At 36.6% G+C, this 24,015-nt stretch overlaps 1 protein-coding gene across 3 annotated transcripts in view; it reads left to right on the top strand.

The window, feature by feature from the left end:
* The window catches only part of LOC134212337 (tyrosine-protein phosphatase Lar), a 612,250-nt gene that overhangs the window by 78,658 nt on the left and 509,577 nt on the right, over positions 1-24,015 (top strand). For all 3 annotated transcript variants that reach the window (XM_062690096.1, XM_062690098.1, XM_062690097.1), the window contains one exon: positions 11,285-11,324. The gene's annotated coding sequence lies outside the window, so the exon portion shown is untranslated. The remainder of the gene's footprint in view (positions 1-11,284; positions 11,325-24,015) is intronic.

Genomic DNA, 24,015 nt, shown 5'->3' with positions numbered 1-24,015 from the left:
CGGCTTAGAACATTGCATCCATTTTTTTTTCGGACAACCTTTATTGGTACAGGTCATGAACAGGGGGGTACTTCACATTTTGGTTGTAAATTACTCCGCAAGGATCAAAAACTACCCCTGTCACAGTTTCGTTCATCCGTCCAGACCAGTAGAAGAGGTACGCCGCAACTGGGATGGCAAACAACGACGAAGAAAAAGTGCATCCAAACAACATAATTATAAGGGTGTGTCCTCCGTTTGCCTCCGCCGCTGCTGCTGTTACTTGGTAGATGCTGGTGCGGTCGGTAGACACTTTTTGATGTGCTTTATGTGTTACCCTTACTTGTAAGCGTTGTTGGTTGTTTGGACCATCCATGCAACGGATGAGGTTTATGCAGTTTCCCTTCTCACTCTCTCTCATACACTCGCAATGCAATGGCCGATGCATTGAAGGAGGGACCCAGATTCAAGCGCCAGGCTCTCATTTAAGTGCAAATTTCATGCTGTGGTGCTTTATATAACTGGCATAACAAGTGTGAAATTTGACGAAACTAACCATTATTGTGGACAGAATGAGATGAAAGGAACCGGACTGCAAAACCCGCCCGTGACCAACGGGTGACGCTGCTTGCTGTGCATGGAAGGAAGGCCCATCCGCTTGTTAGTTTAGTTGGTTTACAACGGAGCTTAAGCCGAGGGCATGGAACAAATGGGGACACAGTTGGGGTGGGGTCAAGGTCTACTTTCAAAGGTGTAGCTCGTTAATAACGAGTCGTTATGGTATAATCTGTGCATTCGTTATGGATTCTTTTTGTCTACCTCGTGCAAATGAATTGGAGCTTCAATATCGTTTGAAAACAGGGAAATATGCTGAAACTGCTACCAGTAGCTCATTGATAATGTTTACGTCACTTAAAAAAGTATGGGCAGTTGAGCCTCTTTTATGCTCCAAGTTAAGAGCATGTTTGAATCCACTATTTCTTCTTCTTCAATGGATCTACATTCCAACTGGAACTTAACCTGCTTTCAACTATAATCGATTAGCATTTCCTCAGTTATTAATTGAAAGCATTGAAGAATCCACTTTTTATTATTTAATTATTCAACGACTTCCGTTACACTTTGATAGGATTAACCCTGATTCTAATCCTCATCAGAGCCATTGTGTTGAAAACTTTAACAACTTTAAAACATTTTAAAAAATGTTGAAATTTTATCAAAATTTGGAAAATTACAAATCTTGTTTGATGCAACAAAATCTTTTCGTATTTTTGGAAACCTTTTTCTGAGATACTAGTTGCAATGGGGGGGTAGCACTGTGAACCTGAAAGGCTGAACAGATCTAATGAATATCTAATTAGTTATGTCATATTTCTTTTTTATTTGCCAATTTGTTGACATTCTCTATTTTTCAGGTGGCCTTCCGCCGCACAGCGTGCAGTGTATTTTTTTTACTTGCGGATTATAGTTGACCATGATTTTTAAAAATTTCATGTGTTAAGGTGACTCGGGGAGGAACAACACACCGTGTTATTTTTCCTTTCTTTTGTCTTTTTCTAGCATTGTCATCTCGTAATTTTGAATGATATTTCGGTTTTCAATTGTTTGATATAACTGTATATTAGACTGGCCCAGGAAAGAAAATGTTGTCGAATTCCACGGGGCACCCCCCAGAATTGTGTCTTTGGGTGAGAAAATCAATCTCTGAAAATTTCAGCTCAATCGCTTGTTGCATAAGCTGGCGCATTTGATTTGAAGTTTGTATGGGGATTTCGGCCAAAATGTATAGGAAAATACACCTCCGTCACTCATTCGATCTGAAAATTGGTTCTGATTGCTCGATTGACCTCATAATTGCAAAAACGGCAGTTGGTATGCTACAGAACAATTTCACAGAACATTGTATGATGATTAAATGAACTTTTATATAGGTTTCGGTTGATGTAGAAATGTAGAAAAACATTAGGCATTCAATTATGAAAATGATGACGATTTGATGATTGTTCGTGCTTCCGGTATCACGTTAAAAAAGGTTCTTTTTTTTCTTCTAGAGGTGTGTGCCTGTCTGAAAATTGTAGGCGGGGTCATTTTCGGCGTCACGCTAATTCTTTGTATTTTCCATAAAAAAATCTTCAGAAATTCAACTGAAAATTGTTCAAGAAGGATTGTTAGCCGAATGATACGTTAAGCCGAAAATCATCTAGTCGAATTTCTTTTGGCTGAAATGGTTATTAGGTCGCAAATGGTTCAACTGAAAATGACCAAAAGCGACATACAGCAGAAGTTGTAGTCGTTCAGCCGAAAAGGTCATGTGGCCGAGAATGTAGTTTGGCCGGAATGGTCATTTGATAGAAAGGCATTTTGGCCGAAAATGTAGATTGGCGGAAAAATGTCAACCGTTTGGCCAAATGACTCAGTCAAAAAGTCCTTTCTGTCACCTATTTGGCCAAAGGACCAGTTAGGCCGAACGACATTGCTGGCCGTGTGTTCATTTCGGGCAAATGGTATTTTTTAGCCGAAAGACTCTTAGTCCAGAATCTCCAGTTAGCCTTGCGAGCAAATGCGTATGATAGCCAACCCGGAGATGGCGAGTTCGGTTCGGTCTAGGATGTTTTCGGGTTGAAAACATTCCCGATACCTTGGGCATAGTGCATCCATTATAGTTATCACACAAGATACATACTCATGCAATGGTGGGCATAGAAAGCTTTCAAATAATAACTGAGGGAATGCTAATAGAATATTTAGTTGAAAAGCAGGCCAAGTTCCAGTTAGATAGTAGGGCCATAGAAGAATAGAAGACCCTTTCTCCCAAACGACCTTTTCGGTAAATGACCACTTGTTTATTTCGGCCAAATTACATTTGCGACCAATTTCATGAGCTTCGATGGGTTTCAATCTAATGAATTGGTCGGCCAAATGACATATTTGGCCACATGATTTTTGACCAAAGACTTTCGGCAAAACGGCTCTGGGAATCGTTTGGCCAAAAGTTACCTACCCGAATTCCATCTGACCCAAACGGTTATTAGTTCGAAAATGGTTTGGCCGTAAATATAATTTGGCTGAAACCAATACTCAGCCAAAACGGTAATTTGTCCGAAAGTCATTTGCTCTAAACAGATCATTTGACCGGAAGTGTCATTTGGCCGAAATGGTCGTTTTGTCGAAAAAGTCATTTGGTTGAATAGACCGAGTGTTCCAAGTCAGTAACCTCAACTTATATGTGACCAAATACGGTTACAATCCAGTTGCTGTGGCCAAGTTTGTTTGAAATGAGCTACTTGGAAATGCCATTTTCTGAACGAATCAATAGGCGAAAAGGTCGGCCCGTTCGATCATATTTTCATGGGAAAATTTTCGGAATGTGCATTTAAATTTTTCAGAGTTTCCACGAAAATTGCTTAAAAAGTTTCACGATGTTTTTTTCGGTTTTTTAATGAGAGTTTTTTTTTAGGATTTTTGAAGGACGCTTTTTGGGTTTCAATGGAAAATTCTTCGCACACCTTTACCCTCTTCGACTATAAGCTAGTCTAGTTTTGCATTTTTTGGTACATTTCACATTAGCAGGTTAGGCAAAACTATTGTCTTTAGAGATCTACAAAAAATTGCAAAATATTTAGCTTATTTTTTTATCAGAAAATTTGATTTGCACAAATGAACCAAGTTTGGAAAGCATTTTTTTTTTTGAAATGTCATCCAAGAATGATCTTATAGCTAATAGATCAGTTGATCTTACTCCGTAATTTACCACGAAATGGTGTCTAGCCAGTATTACATGCTCTTTAAACTGCCTGGATAATTCTTTCACCCCCAGGCCATTTATCCCTTCAACAGGGAACGCCTGACACCTTGGTATTCGGGGTTGGGAACGTCATATTGTCAGCCTCAGTGTTTTACCGAGTATCGTCATCGTCACACTCAATCAGCCGCTAAACATACTCAAACACCGAATAAGTAAAGCCAAAATAAGCGAAAACAAGGTCCTGGCGTTTTTTGACGTTTTTATGAGCAGCTCACTGTCAATTTCAAATGCTCCTTCGATTAAAATATTGTGATATATTTTGGCATCTATTATGCTTGGCTGAGACGAGACCTGCAAAGACGGCTTCTTTTTCCTTGTTTTGACACTTGTTCTTCTTTTCATCACAGTTGATCATCGATTCTCAACTGTTTCCTTGAGTGTTTCACCTAAATCCCGGGTAGAATCTTCTGAGCACAATAAAAGTGTTTGTGATTTACGGATTTGTAAACTTATTTTTATAAAGATTTTCCTATCGGAAATAAAACACGTATTCATAACAGTTCAATATTAGGCTGTCCGGCTTTTCTAGAATACTTTTCAAAGTGAAAAAGTACTCGTAAACAAAATCATTCGGAATACTTTTTGAGGGATACCATTGCTTTTACACAAAAAGGTGCTGGTTGCATCTGACAATTCGTGACAGCGCTTGCTGGTTGCAGATGAAGTTACATTTTTTCCTCTTTGCAAGTCCCGTCCCAGATGCTTGGTAAATCAGTATAATGACCAATGCAATGAATTCAGTGTGGATATTGATGACAAATTTGAAGAAACTTCTTCAAAATCTTCAAAATGACCTGTGATTGAAAATCGTAAAACATAACTTATTTATATCTATATTTTATCTATTATCTTTATCTATCTTTTATCTTCTTCTTCTTTTATATATAAAAATGAGTTTGCATCTCCTTTGAGGCAATATAACTCACGAACGGAATGACCGATTTAGAAGATTTTTGTTTGTACATTCTAAGAGTTGATCAATTTGACGGGAAAAGTTGGAAAATTGAAAAAAAAAAAAAAGCAACGGTTCCATGAGTTCTGAAGGAAGCCATCCAGTTCGAAGCAAAATCTAGAATGCAACGCTGCAATCAATAAAATGATTGACAGATTAAAAATAAAACTCGAGCGATATCGGGCCGGTTCATCTAGTATTCAATAAAATTTGTAAAACTTATCACTATGAGAAAGTAGACAATATAATAAATTAAATGTTACCAAAAAATTACAAAACAAAAAATTTCAAATCTTAAACAAAAATGCTTATATTTTTTGTAAAGGTCTATACACATATATATATATATGGTTGCTACTAAGCTTTGTAGAACATTCCCTAATATGCAAGATCCAGTGGCATTTCAATATAATCTATAGAAGAGCCGGCAACGCGACTGAAGTCAGGTAATTGGAAAAATGTTTGTACTAGTTTTTACTATTTAGAAATCTTGCGTCTCCACACCAACCATAAGAAAAATACCTAGGTAGGATAAATAAATATAAAATGCGTCACCACGTTTTCATGATTAATAACCCAGTAGTCTCAAAATCGTGAGTGGCTGAAGCCAATAAACATTTGCAAGCTATTATATGAAAAATATTAATCAAAAACCCAGAATAATCCACCTAGCGGTAATGGTGCCTTTCTCGTGTATTATAAAACAAGAAAAGCACATAAGAGAGGTCAAAATTAAACTTTAGGGAAATTGGTTCAGTTATTCCCATCAATTCACATTTATTTGCGCTCATTTGAATGCATAGCTTCTGAAAAAAAAATTCGATTTTGATTTTTTTTTCCCTTGCGAAAAATGGCGAAAACAAACATTATTTTTTAAAGAACTCCGGAACGCAAAGGCTGACTGGGCCAATTTTCAATAGCTTCGAATGCAACCTGTTGCAAGTAAATCGGATAAGGCTAAGTACAAAAAAGTGTGGCTCACATTTTTTTTTTGTACTGACAAATACATACGTACATACATACGTACAAACACAAATACAGACATCTCATCAATTCGTCGAGTTGAGTCGATTGGTATATATGTAACACTATGGGTCTAAGAGGCTTCTATCAAAAGTTTTGGAGTGATCCTATAGCCTTTACGTATACTTAGTATACGTGTGAAAACTTCTCGCAGTTAGGAATGCCAAACAACTCGACTGAAATGTATTTCAATATAAGACTTAATAGTAGATTTACAAATTTATATAACCTTACAAGTTGGTCTTCTGTTGGCCAGAAAGCAGCACACTGAATGGTTTGGACACTTGTGTCGATTTTCTACAATGTCTAGAACTAAGGTATTATTTTAAGAAAATCTTCATACAATAAGCAAACTTACAGTTCTATAAAATTATCGATTTCATTCGCGGTTTATGATCCATTCATTCGAACTAAATGTACCTAATACGACGAGCTTTAACCCACTAAAACTACAAACCGGTAAAAAACCGGTATTTGTGAAAATTTTAAGAAATTGAAAAACCTTTGGTTTGAACTTTTTTGCGAAAAATAATATTTATTGATAAACTTCAATTGTTAAATCCATTGCTTGTTTAGCTGGGCAAAGTGAAATTTAAGTAGACACAACATACTGAGCAATTCATCTCCCAATCCGCATCGGATTTTGTTGACAATTTTGCCAATTTTGTGTCAAGAGCGTCGAAAATCAGTCTCAATTGCTTGCCCTTAATCCCTTTTTGAGAGCATCGCAACGGCGGCAATTTCTGTCGCTTTACTTGATAATTGCTACGCAAGCAGAGTAGTTTCACAGCAGCTTGAACAGGTTCGAGGGCTTGAATTATTTCACCTACCGAAAACAAAAATCATAACCACATAAGATAAATTTGGATTGCAGCTTCAAATCGATCAAAGTTTTTTAAATGGCCCCCTGAAACTCGTAGAACCGTTCGAGCATGGATAACATGCTATTCTAGCGTGGCTTGGTGTCAGCCACCAATAGGGACACGGCAGGTATTTCCGTCCTTCGTCGTAGGGGCTAAAACCAACGAAAGCAACGTACATTTGCTAGAACTCCACTATAGTAGAACGTTTCTCCTGAGCTTATGATTTGGTACGTATGAGTTTTACAAAAAAGCGTCTTTTTTATTGCTTTTCGAGACTATGACGAACAGACGAAAATACCTGCCGTGTCCTTACAAGTTTTTTTTTCCGAATTCAGAACAGACGTATGTCTAAATCAAATCATTTTTCACATGTGATCTCCGGAAAAGAACTACTACTGCACTTACCGTTTTCACAATTTCATTGAAGAAAAAAGTCATTGGCAAAATTTGAAATACCGAGAATACCGGTATTTTCTGCCTCTAAAATCGGTTTTTCGGTACTCAAAATTAGCCGGTAATATCGATATTACCGATTAGACCATCCTAATCTTAATTTTCTCTGGCCAGTTATGCGACTGTATCATTTTACTCTACAAAATATAATTATCGAATTGACCAAAATCCGTAGCCATAAAATCGCACTTTGCTGTGTCCGCTGGTTTTAGCAAACTGTGGAACATTGAGTGCCTCTCGAACGAAACAATTCGCCATCCAAGTGCACGATCTACTAAACACTGGTGATATGCCTTTTTCTGTTTCACGACAAGAAAATATCCGCAAATTATTTACCCAATGCCCACTACAAACTCTCAATTAAATGGTGAATTTTTTGGTGTCCAGTCTCCAGTGAGCCTTGCGAGCAATAGCGTAGCATTGCCGATCCCAAGATGGTGAGTTCAATTCTCGGTCCGGTCCAGGATGTTTTCGGGATGGAAACAGTCTTAACTCCTTGGGCATAGTGCAGTGATCCCCAAAGTGTGGCCCACGGCCCACGAAATCTTTTCAGAATTTAAAACAGTTCCAAACGGAGTTCCAAACGGATTCTGTTTAGAATGGCAAACGAATTCTGTTTAGAATCTCGAACGAATTTTGCTCAGAATTTTGAGTGAGTGATTCTTAGAATCTCGAGAGGATGCTGCCAAGAATCTAATATGGGTTTTATTTTTCCAGAACCCTTCGTTATTTGTTACGACAAGTTATAGTGCACAATAAACGTCAACCATAGAAAATATAAGATCGAAACTACAGAATGGATTGACATATGGTCATATGGGAAAACTGCTTAAAATATGTTCTCCGAATGAGCCGAAAAGATGCTTTGGTGAAGCTTCGTGTCAAGTGCGCTACTGCAAAAAGGGTACTGAAGATTGAAAATCTGCTACAGCGATAAAACCTGTAGAAAGTACAAGTACATATTTTATTTGAAAAAGATTCACAGGAATAAAATATTTAATTCAAATCTATATACATAAAAATGATTTTCTGTCTGTCTGACCCTTATAGACTCGGAAACTACTGAACCGATCTGCTCGAAAATTTGTATGCAGAGGTTTTCAGGGCCGGGGAAGGTTCTTAAGATGGTTCGAGACCCCTCCCCTCTTTGGAACGAGGGGCTCCCATACAAATGAAGAATAAATTTCTGCATAACTCGAGAACGAATCAGAGAATAAATCAATTCAAGGCGAAACGAAGTTCGTCGGGTGTGCTAGTATACAATATTTTGTAAAATGCAATTTGAACTGAGAAATAAAATCATGCTGGGGACCACTGGCATAGTGTATCCAATATCAATTGTACTTGCCTCACAAGATATACTCATGCAAGGCAGCAAATTTAAATTATAGGGTATGAGCAACAAATAAATATTTCCACAAATAATGCAAAATTTGGCAATAAAACCATTCAGTATTGACAAAACAAATATTGTGTGAAATAAATAAACCGTGTAAAAAATTATTAGATTCTAAAACCGTCGTAAAAAATACCTAAAAAACGCTTGGGATCCGCAAAGTGTCACAGTGTGTTCCGATAAATGATGAAATGTGAAGTTTCATGAGAAGACAAAAACCATTAAATTTTGACAATATAAACGTTCCGAATGTGTTGCCAAAATCGAATAGGGTCTGTACCGATAAAAACGTTCTAGACGAATGCTTCTACATTATAATGTGGCTTGACATTAATTGACAACTTTTGTGATAATTTTCAAAAGCTTTCAATGTATGTGGAAAATATTTCCTCAATTCGAACGACAGGTGCGTGCTTTAAAGCATTCCCTGCCTTATTTCATCACGTGATAGCAATTGTTTCAAAAAAGTCGGTTTTTAGAGTACACCTTTTTGTTGTGCGAGCAAGGCAAAATATCACGTTGTTTTTCCATAAAGATTTTCCTAGTCGATTATCTGATACAAGTATATGTTGTCATGCACAGATCACAATTTATCCGTAATAAAAATGAGGTGAATATAGTTTTCTTTGCTATAAATAGCAGCAAGTTCTCGATTTGAGTTTCCTATCCGAGGTGAATTTCATATGGAATCACGTTTGATGCGAAATTTCGTATGGAGTTAATATTGGTATGATTCCGAAAATTATAGTACAACTGTGACGAATAAGGAAACAGCTTCAGGGTGATGTGAACAGTTCGGTTGGAGTCAAGGATAACCCTTTCGGAGTAAATGTTAGGAATATGATACAATGATACATGTTCAGCCAGGATGTCCTACGGTTTATCTAATTCTCAATACGTAGTAGAATTTTATATTTATACTCAGTCGGTGAGATGACAAAATTTGCATCTAGAGTTTTCATGGCATATAATCACTTGCATGAAGAGCGTCTCGGCTATTTGATGGTACTGTTTTAAAACACATTTGGATCCAATTTTTTTTGGGCTCAAACCCCCAATATGAAGTGAATGTTACTAGGGGGAATGACGGCTTTGGCAGATTTTGTTCTATAATTGACAGGGGTTTTTTTATGACTGATTATGCTCAAATTCGGCCTAAACATTCTTTGCATAGCAAAGAATATTGTGGCCAAATTTCATAACATTTGGTCGACAAAAACCCCCTGCCAATAATAGAACAAAACCTGCCTAAGCCGTCTTTTCCCCTACTTCGTTTGAAGGATATTTTTCTTGACTTACCTAATTGTCATTTTACGGTGAACTACACCTCATTGTGTCAGTTTATTTAATACCCCATGATCAATTTAGCAAAAGTTTAGTTAATGAAGTAATATAATTTGCTCGTTTTTGGTTGACTCGTTTTTCAACTAAATTGATTCCGATTTAATTCAATTTTGGGTAGGCTCACCGCAGAGTGTAGTTTTCATAGCAGAGAATTCCTCGTTCATAAAATTTTCAGACATGCGCACTTCCCTTCGCTTCGAGCTTTCTTTATAGCGCAGCGATTACACCGACCAGTGGAAGCTTTCATCGCAGTGCAAGTTGTTTCATGCAACCGGAATAGTGCGATGCTACACATTCTGTTACTTGGTCAAGAAAAGCACAAGCTGCAAGTGTGTGATTGAAATCGTGCTGCGTCCATGATGTAGCATCCAATCATCCGGACACACGACTTGTGTATCAGATCGTACCACCTATCAGTGTGAAGTGATAAAATTTATATAAGTAATGCTTTTTGCATTTCTGTTACATAAAAGTTTTATTATAATCATATTTGGTAGCTGACTGTGAGCATTACTGTGTAAATTGATTAGCATAAATTTAGCATATAGCTTATGTTCTGTTCATCTTATTCCAATACTTAAAGCAATTCCAATACTTAAAGCAATTAATACTGTAGTAGTAGTAAATTGATTTCCCCCGTCAACATTTTCTATTCGCTTAATGGATTCTTTAAATAATTTTAGGTCAACTTTCTCAAAAACCCATGTTTTCTTGTCTTAGCACATGCACGACCAGTATTGAAAAGCATCCTGGAAATGTCGGTAGTGTTTCCGATCATTTTCTTGTCTGCATTAATATTTGCAGCATATCATCAATAGGATACAAATATTAAAACGGCCAGGCCCACCGTGCAGGCTTCAAATTGGGAGATAATTCATAACTCCTCGGCAATCAGATTATTCAGAAACGAATAACATGATCAACGAAAAGCTTTGAATAAACGAAAGGAAGAAACGGGGGCAGCCGTACCAACCGTTCCATTTTCAGGGGGTGAGTGAAAAGTTGACGTTGGGAGTACTTCCAGGGATGGGACACAGGTATTTCTCCCATATGTCCTGGTACTTATACCTAGGCTAAAGAACCCATGTTTTCTGATGCCTAACTAAGTTGAAAGCAGGCCAAGTTCCAGCTGGAGGCGGCACAGAAGAAGAAGTTATGGCAATTTTTTTTTCCAAGTTATATTGTTAGTGAATTTATGATCTCTGCTCCATGTATTGAGACCCCTGTATCTCATCAGCTCTGATAAAAGGTCCGACAATGCCTATCGATTTTAATTCCATTGGGTTTCTGACTCCTGCGTCTGGCTTTGGAAGAAATCTTATGCAACTTCAGTTCGAACTGGTATTCTTCATTTGCCTATAATTTTGAGAACTTTAAGCAGCCACATGCCATACCACAGGACTGAATGATTTTTGCTGTTCAAATACTTTCAAACATTTATTCATGATTTGTTTTTATTTTCGTTTCAGGTTGAATCTCAAATACTGCTCACCGGAGGCAACATATCAGGTAATTATTTCTTGAGTTACGACAAATAGGTATGCTGAAAAATCATCTTGAGGTTTTTGATTCGTTTAATATAAATTGAAGTTCAACAATTATATAGTTGAAAGATTGTACTGGCGTATTGTAATTATGTCTCATAAGCGAGAGGTTGGTTTGTCTCTTCAACATTATGCGTTCACTTCCTTTGATATTTTTAATCTACAGAGGTACAGCTTCAAATCCCATGGTGAATCTATTCTACTTCTTTCCCCTGGCCATTGCGGGATATGCCGGGTATTCTCTAACTTTTACCTTCCCCTTTAAATTATTTGAATTTAAATTTAAATTGATGGTAAACAATGAGCAAGCAGCAGTTAGTGAAAAGTTAATTCAATTCTTGGATTTCATCCCATAGCTTCCATGGTCATCTAATGAAAAACAAAGCTATGACAATAAATTTGATTTTCATGATTTTTAATTCATGATTATGGATATGCATTTGTTTCCGTGTACAGATCAATAGTTTTTGGCAATATTCAACATCCATTCGATATCTGCAAGCAGTATTCCACGATTGCTCTTCAAAGCGCGTGTACATAAGTAGGTTCTCAAACAAGCGAAAAAAAAATCATACATATCCGAACAAAACATTTTGTTTTCCCGAATACGTATTTTTGGACGAGGATTCGGAATATATAAAAATCTCATTTCTCAAGTCGAGTCATGTACAAGACACTGGAGACGACCTCACAGTTGAGGTCGAAATACGTATCTGCAAAGATAATAAAACGTGGTGGAATTACATGGAGAGTACTAAACTCGTCTTAGACGGTTGAATACATTCCAGCATTCCACTAAAAAGATCTTAAATTTCACATGTCACAGTTTCTCAAACAAACGTTTCAAATACTAGTTTACCACTTTAGTAGGCGAAAATGCGCGTTGTGAAATCCCTTTGAGAAATTTCCATACGAATCCTTATTTTAGTTTTCCAGGATTTATTCAACTTTACTCGTGATTTTAAATTAATCGGAAACTATAGCGAACGTATCTGCTGAAGACATGGAGAAAATCCATCTAACCGTTTTCGAGTTATGCGTACACAGACCATTTATTTTTTATATATACAGATGAGTACTTTTTGACGTCTTTGTTTCTCAATGTTTCAATGTAAAATTAGGTGGTAAGGGTTGTGTAATATCTTAAGTGATTTAGATATAAGTTCTTAAAATCAGTCCACCTTCACTCTATTCTTTCTTTTGTACAGTTCCAAGACTTTCAGCTGATGCAGGGCATACTTCGATATCAAGTATCAACAATCATAACTTACACTTACAATCTCTTCCCATTCCTGTCTGACTGTAAAAGCTTGTAACGTGCACTTCCAAAGGAAGCTCATAGTGCGTAGCGCAGTGCAATTAACAGTGTTCCATTTAATCATATGGTGGTAATTCATCTGGCCGCTACAAAATATTTCTGATCAAACCGTCTTCGATCGAAGATAACGTAAAAAAAGCACAATCGAAACACAGTCGAGTGCAGTACGAACCTCAAAGGGTTGCGTCAGTCACTTTCAAAATATCGAGTAATGAAATCAAATAGAATAAGAACCAATTTGTTTTCTCGACATGTAAAAACATTCCTCTACTCCTTCTGAATTGAATTTATAATGTTCATTTAAAATGTCTTTATTCACAAGTTAAAACTTCACAATAGCATATTTTACGCTTCTGCCATTCTTCCGCGATGGGTTAATGCCAGGGTTAAATGCTACAGTCTCGACCTCGAATGACGGATATTCCTGGTGAACATCTCGACAACGTCTGCCCGAAATTTATGAAGCACCTAATGTCACGAAAGGTTCCCATTAAAATGCAATTTAATGTGAGATGACCCCTTCAGTGCCGATCCTTGCTGCTGCCCCGGAGCCAAATGCCAATTTAAGCAATTAATCTGTGACAAAAGCATGAAATAAGGCCCGGTAGCCCAGGCCGCAGCAGCCTATCATCGGGGGGAAATCTCTCAACTTTGCACAAAAGCTACCGTTTTACGGTGCCTCGTGCCCTCGAGCTAGCTCTCTAATCCGGTAGAGGACAGCAGTTTGCTTTTTGCCGGTTTGGATTAGACCGGCTAAAGAAAGTGTAAAATCCCCATACTGTTTTGCTACGTTTTGCATACTGATAGAGCGTTAGTACACCCACGAGCAACCAACCCACCGACTTACATGCAAAGACCGAGCGGAACAAGCCGTCAGCAGAGGGCCGTTGAAGAGGTTTGACAATGTCTGAATTATGGGCCAAATAAGGCCGAAATGTCTTCGGTTCAGTGACGGGAAATGTCATATCGATGTCATGGGACTAATTTGTTAATAACTTTTTTCACAAGTAATTTACAATCGTATGTTTTATATAAACATAAAGCACTCAAAGGATACTTAAACTTTTTCTAATAGGTCATTGCTCTAAAACTGAAAATGGCGGCGTGAGAGCCGAATTAGTGTCAAATGACATTAATGTCATGACATTCCGTGACATTTTTTTAAATTCGTTATCATGCCTCACACTGTATATTTAGAACAATGACCTGTTTGGCAAAGTTGTGGGATCCTTAAAGCATTACATGTTAATAAAAAAATCCGAGTTGTAAAGGACTTTTGAAAAAAGTTATTAGCAAATTAGTAATAGCAACCCCATGACATTTTTTTGACATTTCCCATCACTGCTTCGGTTGTCGGAACAAGAAAAAAAAGCGATGATCTGTTTTACGTGGTGGATTTTGTCTGCGAATCGATACGCAAATGCTTCAATCTGTTACAGTGAATCATCGTTCATCTCAATTCGATTACTAACGATGGCAATCTGTGATTTTCGGATAAGATTGTATCATTTTAGGTATAATAAAAAATACCGTTTTTTTTAAATAGGCTTGTTTGATTTTTCTTCGAAGAAGGTAATCTTTTTTAAAATCATCCCGTAACGTAAAAAAGCTCGAGCGGATCTTTCACCCTTGGAATTAGACCATTCCAGATTTTATGATAAACGGAACCACTTTCACTGCTTGGCGTGAGCATCCCGCATCAAGATTCATTTCCCGCGGTGAGGTAGAACGCGGTACCTATCGAGAACAGTCAAATTGACGACGGCAGTAATAGTGAGGGGGGAGGGGTTGGGGGTCGGGTGATGCTAAACAAAAACTGAAGGGGAACCGCAGAAAAGTGACACATCTTGTTTGGGGCGCTGCAGACACCGCACCAGATTGGATTACCGACATTGGCATCCTTCTTCGGTTGGCGGCGGTGGTGGCATCTCATCGTCAACGAGTTTACGACCTATTGGATTAAAACGGATACTTCCAGAATAAAATATGCAAATTCGCCATATCACGGGTGTTCCGTATAATGAAACGGAAAATGGGATACCACCACGGAGGAAGTAAGAATTTTTCTTTCGTGCAGTTTGGCGGTGATGCGCGTTTAAAAATAAAACTTTTTAAATTTACGCATCGGCTTTTTCAAGTTTATTTTCTGTCGGGAAATACAGATTTTCTCAAATAAATCCAAATCAGAAGCCTTTTGAAAGGTGTACGGAATCGAATTGCATTACTCAGATCGACTCGCCAAAATAAGTCTATCAACCGATTATCATGAAATCTTTAGAAACTTAAATACAACATGTAAGCTTGCTTGTCATAAGACGAGTTTGTACAATCCCATTTAATTCCACCACTTAATTGTATCTTGACAAGTACGAGACACTGAAGACGGCCTTACTGTTGAGGTCGAAATACGTATCTGTCAAGATACAATTAAGTGGTGGAATTAAATTGGATTGTACAAACTCGTCTTATGACAAGTGAAGACATTCCACTAAAAAGCTCAAAATAATTTTCTTAACAAAATGTAAGCTTGGTTTATGAGAACTGGAACTTTTTTCTTAAATGAAAGCATGCAATGTTGTACAAGTCCTTAACTAACTTTTTTCTGCTTTCATTTTTTTTCCAACAAAAAAAATAGCTCATTTTTTTCTCTCAGTCGATTATTTGATTTAATTAAGATCAACTTCCCAAAGAACAAACATATTTGATGCAGCAATTTCATGAGCAGCGCTCTAGCCGCTCTGCGCACATTCGCCATCACATCGGTCGTGTTTCTGATCCAACGTGCTGCGAATCAAATGTCTCTGCAGCCATCTTCTAGAGAAGCTGCACCTAGCTGCTCTTCCGTTGGAAGTGTCACTACTAGCTGCTACGCGCTTACTATTGGGCCAGTCTACCGTCCTTGGGCGTTTATTATTTATCCTGTTGTATTGCATGTTTGGTTTTTATCCATGATTGTAGAATAGATAACGAACAACGATAAACGAGAGGCAAACACCTCTTTGAATCTTAACAAGCCTTGAAAACAAGTTTATCGACCAGGAACAATACTATTATTGTGGACGTTAGTGAGCTAGAGAAAGTAGTGTTTAGATATTTTTCAAATCGATTTCAATCTGAAGTAAAAGCGGAAGTACCACATGGTTCCTCCACTGACCCATTGAATCCGCTTGACGATAATGATAAAAAAAACCTAATGCAGTGATTCCCAAAGAACAGCTTTCTGAGCTTTTTCGTGCAGCCCGCGAAGGATTTAAGAAAATTCACTACATATGGCCTATTGATCAGCATAACATGATAGGAAATGCTTTTCATTGTGCCCATTTTTAAGTTGTACCCGTCATGCAATCCAACATGTCAAGATTACATCATCATGATGCTGTAGCTCCATATCTATGTTTGTTTATTCTTGCCGTTCTCGTATACCTCATACGCAAAGGCTATGAATTCGGTATTCATTATCGAAGAACGTGAATAAATTCACGCTTAAGCATGAAACGTTTTATCCTGATGATTTATGAAATTTATCTCTTTATACAGTGACCGGCATAATAAAAAGCCCACTCGCCGTTTTTCATACAAAATGGTCAACTTTGGAGATCTAGATCTCAATTGCGTGTGAACCAATTTTGCTGAAAATTTGACCAGAGCTCAGATATAACTTGAATTTTACCACACCTGAGTTTCGACCATATTGATTCATAGGGTAAAAAATTATTGCGGTAATACCAAAATGATTTTTTTGACAAAAACTTATTTTTTAAATATCTTGAATTCTATAGGTTGTAAACTGATGGCTTATTCAGCAAAATCGCGTATTTTGGCAATACAAAAAAGTGCGGAATATACTTGTACACTTAGAGTTGTAGTTTTCAAGATATTATAAAATCAATGTTTTGCCAAAAATCGTTTTGGTATTACCGCGATAATTTTTTACCCCATGGTCGAAATTTAGGTGTGGTAAAATTCAAGTTATATCTGAGCTCTAGTCAAATTTTCAGCAAAATTGGTTCACACGCAATCGAGATCTAGATCTCCAAAGTTGACCATTTTGTATGAAAACCGGCAAGTGGGCTTTTTATTATGCAGGTCACTGTAGATGTTAAGTAAGCCAACAACACACTTCGATGTTATTTTATTGATTTTAAATAGCAAATATGTATTTGTTTTCTAAGATTTAAAAAATCAAAAAGTTTAATTAAAAAATTGATATTCTCTAGCTCCAGAAAATATGTAAACCTTTAATTATCATGTCAACGTATAAGCTCTGGTCATCTGGAAGATGCTCCCTAACGAACCATGTTTCGAGCATCACGCTACTCCACGCCGTTCACGACGTCAAATTCTTGCATCAGCAGCTGAAATACCTCAAACATATATCCTTACCACGTTCGTTGCTGTGCAGTCCTTGATAGTAAGTATGCTGGGGTTCAGTCCTAATGTATTCCATTGCAATAGATGAATTAGGAAAATGTCTAAAGCTTTGTTCAAAAATAAATCACCGGGGCCAGGTGGATTATCGTACGAGTTTTATTTGATAAATTTCAATGTTGAAAAAGGATGATCTACTACACATTTTCAATACTTATCATAAGACGAGTTTGTATAATTCCTTTTTATTCCACCACTCGATTGTTCCTTTGACAATTACGCATTTAAACCTCAACAGTAAGGCAGTCCTCGGTGTCTCGTACTTGACTCGACTCAACATTTTCAAACATTATTTGTCTGAATCCTTTTGTCCACCAAAAGGTTTTGCAGATGGTATTACTACTCTTATTCCTTAACAGGCGAATAATGGTAGATCACTAGATGATTATCGACCGATAACGATGATGAATTGCGTTTATAAACTTTTCATTAAAATTAAGGCCGAAAGAGTTTCACTCCTTCCTAATAAACCTTTCCTAAAATAAGCCTCTAACTATTACAAAATGGAAAACAAAAATCAGAAAAAAAAAAGTGCTGCAGTACGAACCGGCCTGAACAATGAGTTTGATGCTCTTCCAAAACTAGGCGAATATCAGTCCAAAATTATATTCAGCAGTTTTTTTTGGTTTTCAACTCTTATATAAGTGACAAAACAGATGGGGTTTTCGAAAGCTAACCTGACATTTGTCAAAAATTAAAATATTGACGTTATTATTATTAAGCAATAAAAATATTACCGCGTAAGACCAATACAGCATTCAATTTTCCATAATGCAAAATTTTGGATGCCTTCAAAGCTCTAATGTTTATACTAGCCCAGTATCTTTGGATCGACCGCAGTTCCGATAATTTAGGAGCCATTGGCATTCCAATAAATCTATGAAAACCAGAATATAATCGGTTTAGTTGTTGGATTGAAGATTGTGTTCACTGTTTATCATTTTAAACAATTGAGTGCGGTAAATGTGGTTTGTCCGTCGATGCTATAGAAGCGAATCTTTCGTTGTGTGTGAAGGAGAATGCAATAAATGCTACCACGCCGATTGTGTTGGACTTACAGAGACGCACACAGAGTGCTTAGTAAACAACAACATTCTGTGGATGTGCGATCTGTGCTTGGATCGTTTTTACAAAATGCGTACTGCTTCGTTGGGTAAACCTCAGCCTGAATGCTCATCATCGATTGAATCTGAATTAGCGGGAATAAAGTCGCAGATCAATGGCATCGTAAGCACCTTATCAGCTATAACGTCGAAGTCCCTCCTCAATTCTACAGTGGTTTCATCAACGCCAATCTCATCCACAAAACTACTTGATGGGAATAACGCTATATTCCAAACGCATTGCAATCCTAAAGAGAGTTGTTCAATAGAATCTGATTTGGAAGAAACGTTTTTATTATTTTTTAATCGATAGTATGGTTCGCAAATCTAACGGAATTGCAAACGATGCAATAGTTAACGTTTTCAAATTAGTGCCAAGATGGGTTAATGTGAAAAGTCTTGATTATACCTCATTCACAATATTTTTTTAAACGTCCGATGGAAAACTATATCTTTGAGTTCATCTACGTGGCCATCCAGCATAAAGTTCAGAGAATTTGTAAGCTTACGCATTAGAACATGGAAACCGGATTCCCAATGGTTTAGTGTATAGAAATCGGGATAGAAATAATTTGTTTTACATTATGATTATGATTACGTTATGATACTGTTATTTGAATATGTAATAGCTTAAAATTTTGATGTTAGTAATTGTTTTCCAATGTTGTTTATATAATTAGGTGTGATGATTCGATGTAAAAGAGTTAGTGTATCCAATTAGTTATATAATGATTCAATAAGACTATCATTTGTCAGTTGGATTGAAACAAATAAACAATAAACCCAGGAGGCGAAATGTTATCGACCTTTTGAAAGCGATGCCATTTGATTACGTCCATTCCGTCCACTTTTTAAGTATTGATCTGAACAAGGTTTTCAATAGAGTTGACCATAATTATCTTTGGACAGTGCTAGATAAATTTGGTTGTTATCGCTTATTACGTATCTACGGAATGTATATAACGCTGTAACTTCAAGAGTTGAAATATATGTCAGCAAAATAAAATTTCCATAAAAAATTAGGAATTAAGACTTTTACACAAAACAAAAATAAATAAGCTTTTAAAAGCAAAAATTGCAATTATATAAGAAAAATTTTCTACAGAAGAAATAAAAATGTTACACGGAATTAAATACAATATTTCCATACGGGTAGTGAGCCAGTTTCTTAAATAATGACAATAATGATCGGACCGGACACGTCAAAGACGAAGTACATGATAGGAAGCGGTTCAAGAGAAGACAATGTGAGCCACCAACCACGAGTTTGCATCGGTGGTGACGAAATCGAGGTGGTAGAAGAATTTGTGTACTTGGGCTCACTGGTGACTGCCGAAAATGGAGTTTTGGTTTGGAAAGGAAAGTGCTGCGTACTATCTATGGTGGGGTGCAGATAACGGACGGATTATTAATCTTTTCGTAGAAAGTTTTATTTTTTTTTGTAAAAATAAATTTTTTTTGCAATGGGCAGGTAACTCTAAACTTTGCGAAAATATTACTCATTGTCTCGCAATAGTATTTCGTGATATTTCTACTATCCACGATTTTTGTCAAACAAAGAAGCCGTTGCTAGTTCGATTGTTATGGCGTTTGTCAGTTAGTTGATGAACACAGTGCAACACCGTATTGGAAACACCTGATTTCTACCTTCTACAGATTCTAGAAAATTATAAAACCGCATTTTATGTTTCGAATGCCATCAAACCAAAACGTGGGCCCTAAAGATTGCCCAAAAAGTAATAGTAATAGAAATAGTTGTTCAGTGATTTTTTTTTTAAATTTAAAGGAGACTGAAATCATGTGTTACCTAAAACTGGGTGGGCTGTATCGACTGGGTGGCGTTGTGTCTCATGCTTTCCCAACCAGGGCTTTTCGATCAATTTACCATACGTTGTAGTTTTTCGCTAGTATTTGTTGGTATTTCTGGATACTGTCAATAGTTTTGAGTTAGTTGCTTCTTGTTATTTTGTGGGAATATTTGTAGTTATTTAATGCTAATATTGATTTATTTATGGAAATTTTGTATTTTTTCCGTGGAACATTTTGGTTTCTTTATGGAAAAGTCCTCTTTTAAAATTGCAATTTTTACTTTCAAATGTGCTATTTTTTTGTTTAGTGGAAAATTCTTGATTGCTTATGGGAATTTTATTTGTGGAAATTATATATTTATGCATTGCTCATACTCTAGTTTTTATTGGCGATTTCCTATATTTCTATGAAAAATTTCTAATTTTTTAGGGGGAGTTTTTATTTTAGTCGAAATAAATAGATTGTTGAGATTAATGAAAATTAATAGATTAGTTAGACAATGATGTCCTCTAAGTATACTTCTTTTCACATTATATACCACTAATAAGAAGATTATCTGATAGCATAACTGGTTTTTTGATTAACGATACATTTATTGAAGTCATCGTATACGCAGATGATTTCAACATTATTATTCGAAACTATAAGGAGTTTGATAAGCTGCTAACTATTACTAACTAATACTTGGTTTACTGTTGACATTTGAGTGATGAAACGGCCTACTTTTCCATACCAATGAAATCGGTGCTTTAATGAACATTATGCAACTCAAATGGGTTGCATAGAATCCATTATAGCACCCATTTGGGTGCTATAATGAAAAACCAGCATTAGAACAGTAGTTGCATGACCACAATTAGCTGAATTAGCTTGGGTGAGTCTTCAAATAGTGTACTCTCCGTGTCACATAATAAATGAAATAATATAATGGGCATTACATCAAATTCTCCAAAGGCAGGTTTATCTATCGCTTTATGGTCTGTCAAGCATACAATGTGGCACGATAACATGGAATATATTTGTTTCCTGTAGCAGCATGATATTTTGGCAAGATTGATCATGTGGAGTCAATAAAATTGTATTATTTTGGTACAGATTTAGCATATTAAAGCCCATTTTTCGTCATTGCAAAAAAAATAGCGTGTGCAACTCGTTGCAAAATTCAATTTTGTCAGCACTCGTAGTATTTATCCAACTTGGCAAGCCTTGATGGATAAACGTACAACTCTTGCTGAAAAAATCATCTTTTTGCAACTAGTTGCACAAACTACTAATGAAGAATTTGCTGTAGGTGCCAAATTCCGTATATGTAATCTTTCCAAATCAGAGTAGGTATATGAGAGAACTAATTAAGCAAAAACTTCTTTGGAATGGATTTATAAGTAGCACGAAATCAATTGTATCTCAACTACACGAGCCATGGTTTGAATCTCATTGACCCAGTAGCTAAAATAAAGCATGGTTTTTTGAGAAATATTTTATATAATCAGTTATAATCATTTTATATAATCAGCAAAACATACAGAAAATAACAAAAAAAAAAACATATTGATCCACCTAGCACTGCTGATGCTTTTCTCGTGCATCATAAAACGTATTTAAAAAAATCATAAGAAAGGCCAAAAAAAGCACTTTAGGAGAATGAATCACATGTTTTGTATCATTTTGCATTAACTAATACGCATTGTCACCTTTTCTGAAAAAAAAATCTTTCGATTTTGATTTTTTTCCAAATATAGTTTTACAATAATTCCGAAATCCAATGTCCGATCGAACCAATTTTCAAAAGCAAACAATGGGACCGCATTCCCCTTCGAATGCTACTTGTTTGTACACATACAGACATCATCTCGGTATGTTGAACTGAGTCGATCGGTATATAACACTATGGGTCTCCGGGCCTTCCAAGTTGCTTTTGAGTAATCCTGTAGTAAATTTTGTAATTTTAACAACTGGAAACGTAAAGTAGAACAAAATTTTGATTTTAGCTGACAAAATTTCCACAATTTTTCGTCAATGATATAATTGCAAACGGTAGTAAACTTTCCAAGCATCATTCGCAGAGATCAAGAAACATGTCGTAAATGTAATTCTATTGATACAAATCAGCATAGATTATTATTGTTAAACTTGATTTCGGCTCCGTAACGCTTCACGGCAAATGAGCCTTCCAAATAAACGAAAGATAAAAAAAAAAAAAAAAAAATCAGCATAGATTAAAATAATGACCAAAAGCCCCCTCCTTAGCCGTGCGGTAAGACGCGCGGCTACAAAGCAAGACCTGCTGAGGGTGGCTGGGTTCGATTCCCGGTGCCGGTCTAGGCAATTTTCGGATTGGAAATTGTCTCGACTTCCCTGGGCATAAAAGTATCATCGTGTTAGCCTCATGATATACGAATGCAAAAATGGTAACCTGGCTTAGAAACCTCGCAGTTAATAACTGTGGAAGTGCTTAATGAACACTAAGCTGCGAGGCGGCTCTGTCCCAGTGTGGGGATGTAATGCCAGTAAGAAGAAGAAGAAGAAGCCCAAATTCCCAAATCATTCGGGAATGGTGTAGTTTTATACTGAGATCGTGATTCAATATAAATATTGTTGACCTAGAGGACATCCTTCCGTGCATGATGAGCAAAACATCGTAAAAACGAGAAAACTGCATTGTGGTGTACCAGGAAAATGATTTCTTTAAACTTATCGAACGAATCCACCATTATTTTAATTCAAAAAGGAAACAAGAGAAGAACGAGGGATCAATAGACAACATTTTCCTAATGAAATCTGATCAAATTTAAACATTTGTTAAACTTTGGATAATCGTTGGATATGTGTTATAGCGAAAATATATATTTTTTTTAGGAATGAATTATTTTCTCGATTTCTTAGCCATAAGATTTGGGCCAATTTGACTGTAGCAATTAAAATATGACAAAATTTTATTACATGCATATGGATAAAAGAAGCTACTCTATCACATGTCAGAAGGACAAGTCTTCGAACTGCACTATAACTTGTATGCTCTATCTCAAAGCATGGGCATTTGTTCTCCATCAATTGAAAGGACAGTTTGTTCATATTCCAGTTTCAAAAACACGTGAAATAAGCAATTGACTTAAAATTAAACGTATCAAAAGTTTTTTACGGGGGCGTTATTTACGATTCCAAGAGTTTTTAGCCAGCACCAGTATTGATAAAGTTGGTTGATAATCATTCGTTAATCGACTAGTTCTATGATTTAATGATTTTTTTTATTACTGGTAAGAAGATACAATAAGTTTCCTTTTGTTACGTTTTACTATTTCAACTTTACTGATTGCGTGTTGGTTCAAATTAGGAATTTATTGTTTTCTAAGAACCAGCATAACAGCTGAATTCGTAATCCACACGAACCATCATAAGTGGCAGATAACACTTGACTCGTCCTTCACTGGCTGTTAGCCTTTCCCAGCGGAAATTCATTAAAAAATAATATCATGTCATTGAGAGGACATGCTTTGTCATTCGATAGCGCTGTAAAAGTTGCTTTCATTTTCGATAGAAATCATTTCTAATAGGGTTTGAGCAAAAAGGATTACATTTCGATTCCTCCGTTGGAAGACAAAAAAAAACTCAAGTATCCAACAAACTCATTTTGAAATCGATCATCACTTTCGGTGAGCCGGAACCGAAACCCACTTCCCGTCCGTTTTGGACCACTCATGGTGGGAATAGAACACCCTGGAGCCAAAACGACCGGGGCGAAAAACAATTAAGTCTTGAATTATTTGCAATGAAGAAAATATGCCGTTCCGGCGAATCATCCCAGAATGGCCATAAATCGTTCAGATCCACTTCGAAAGGAAAACCCTCCTTCAATATTCAGCAAACACACCGAGACCCAATCATACGGTTGGAAGGGCGGCCGGTCCCATCAACTGATCGAACCGAGCCCTTTCCCCCTCCCCAGTCGTGGGAGAATGGAAAAGGATTTTTATGTATCACTCGCAATATTTGGTTATACA

The sequence above is a fragment of the Armigeres subalbatus genome, chromosome 2 (assembly GCF_024139115.2).
Source record: "Armigeres subalbatus isolate Guangzhou_Male chromosome 2, GZ_Asu_2, whole genome shotgun sequence".
NCBI lineage: Eukaryota > Metazoa > Arthropoda > Insecta > Diptera > Culicidae > Armigeres > Armigeres subalbatus.
Note: the sequence above shows the minus strand (reverse complement) of the source record. Positions and strands in the feature narration are given on the sequence as shown.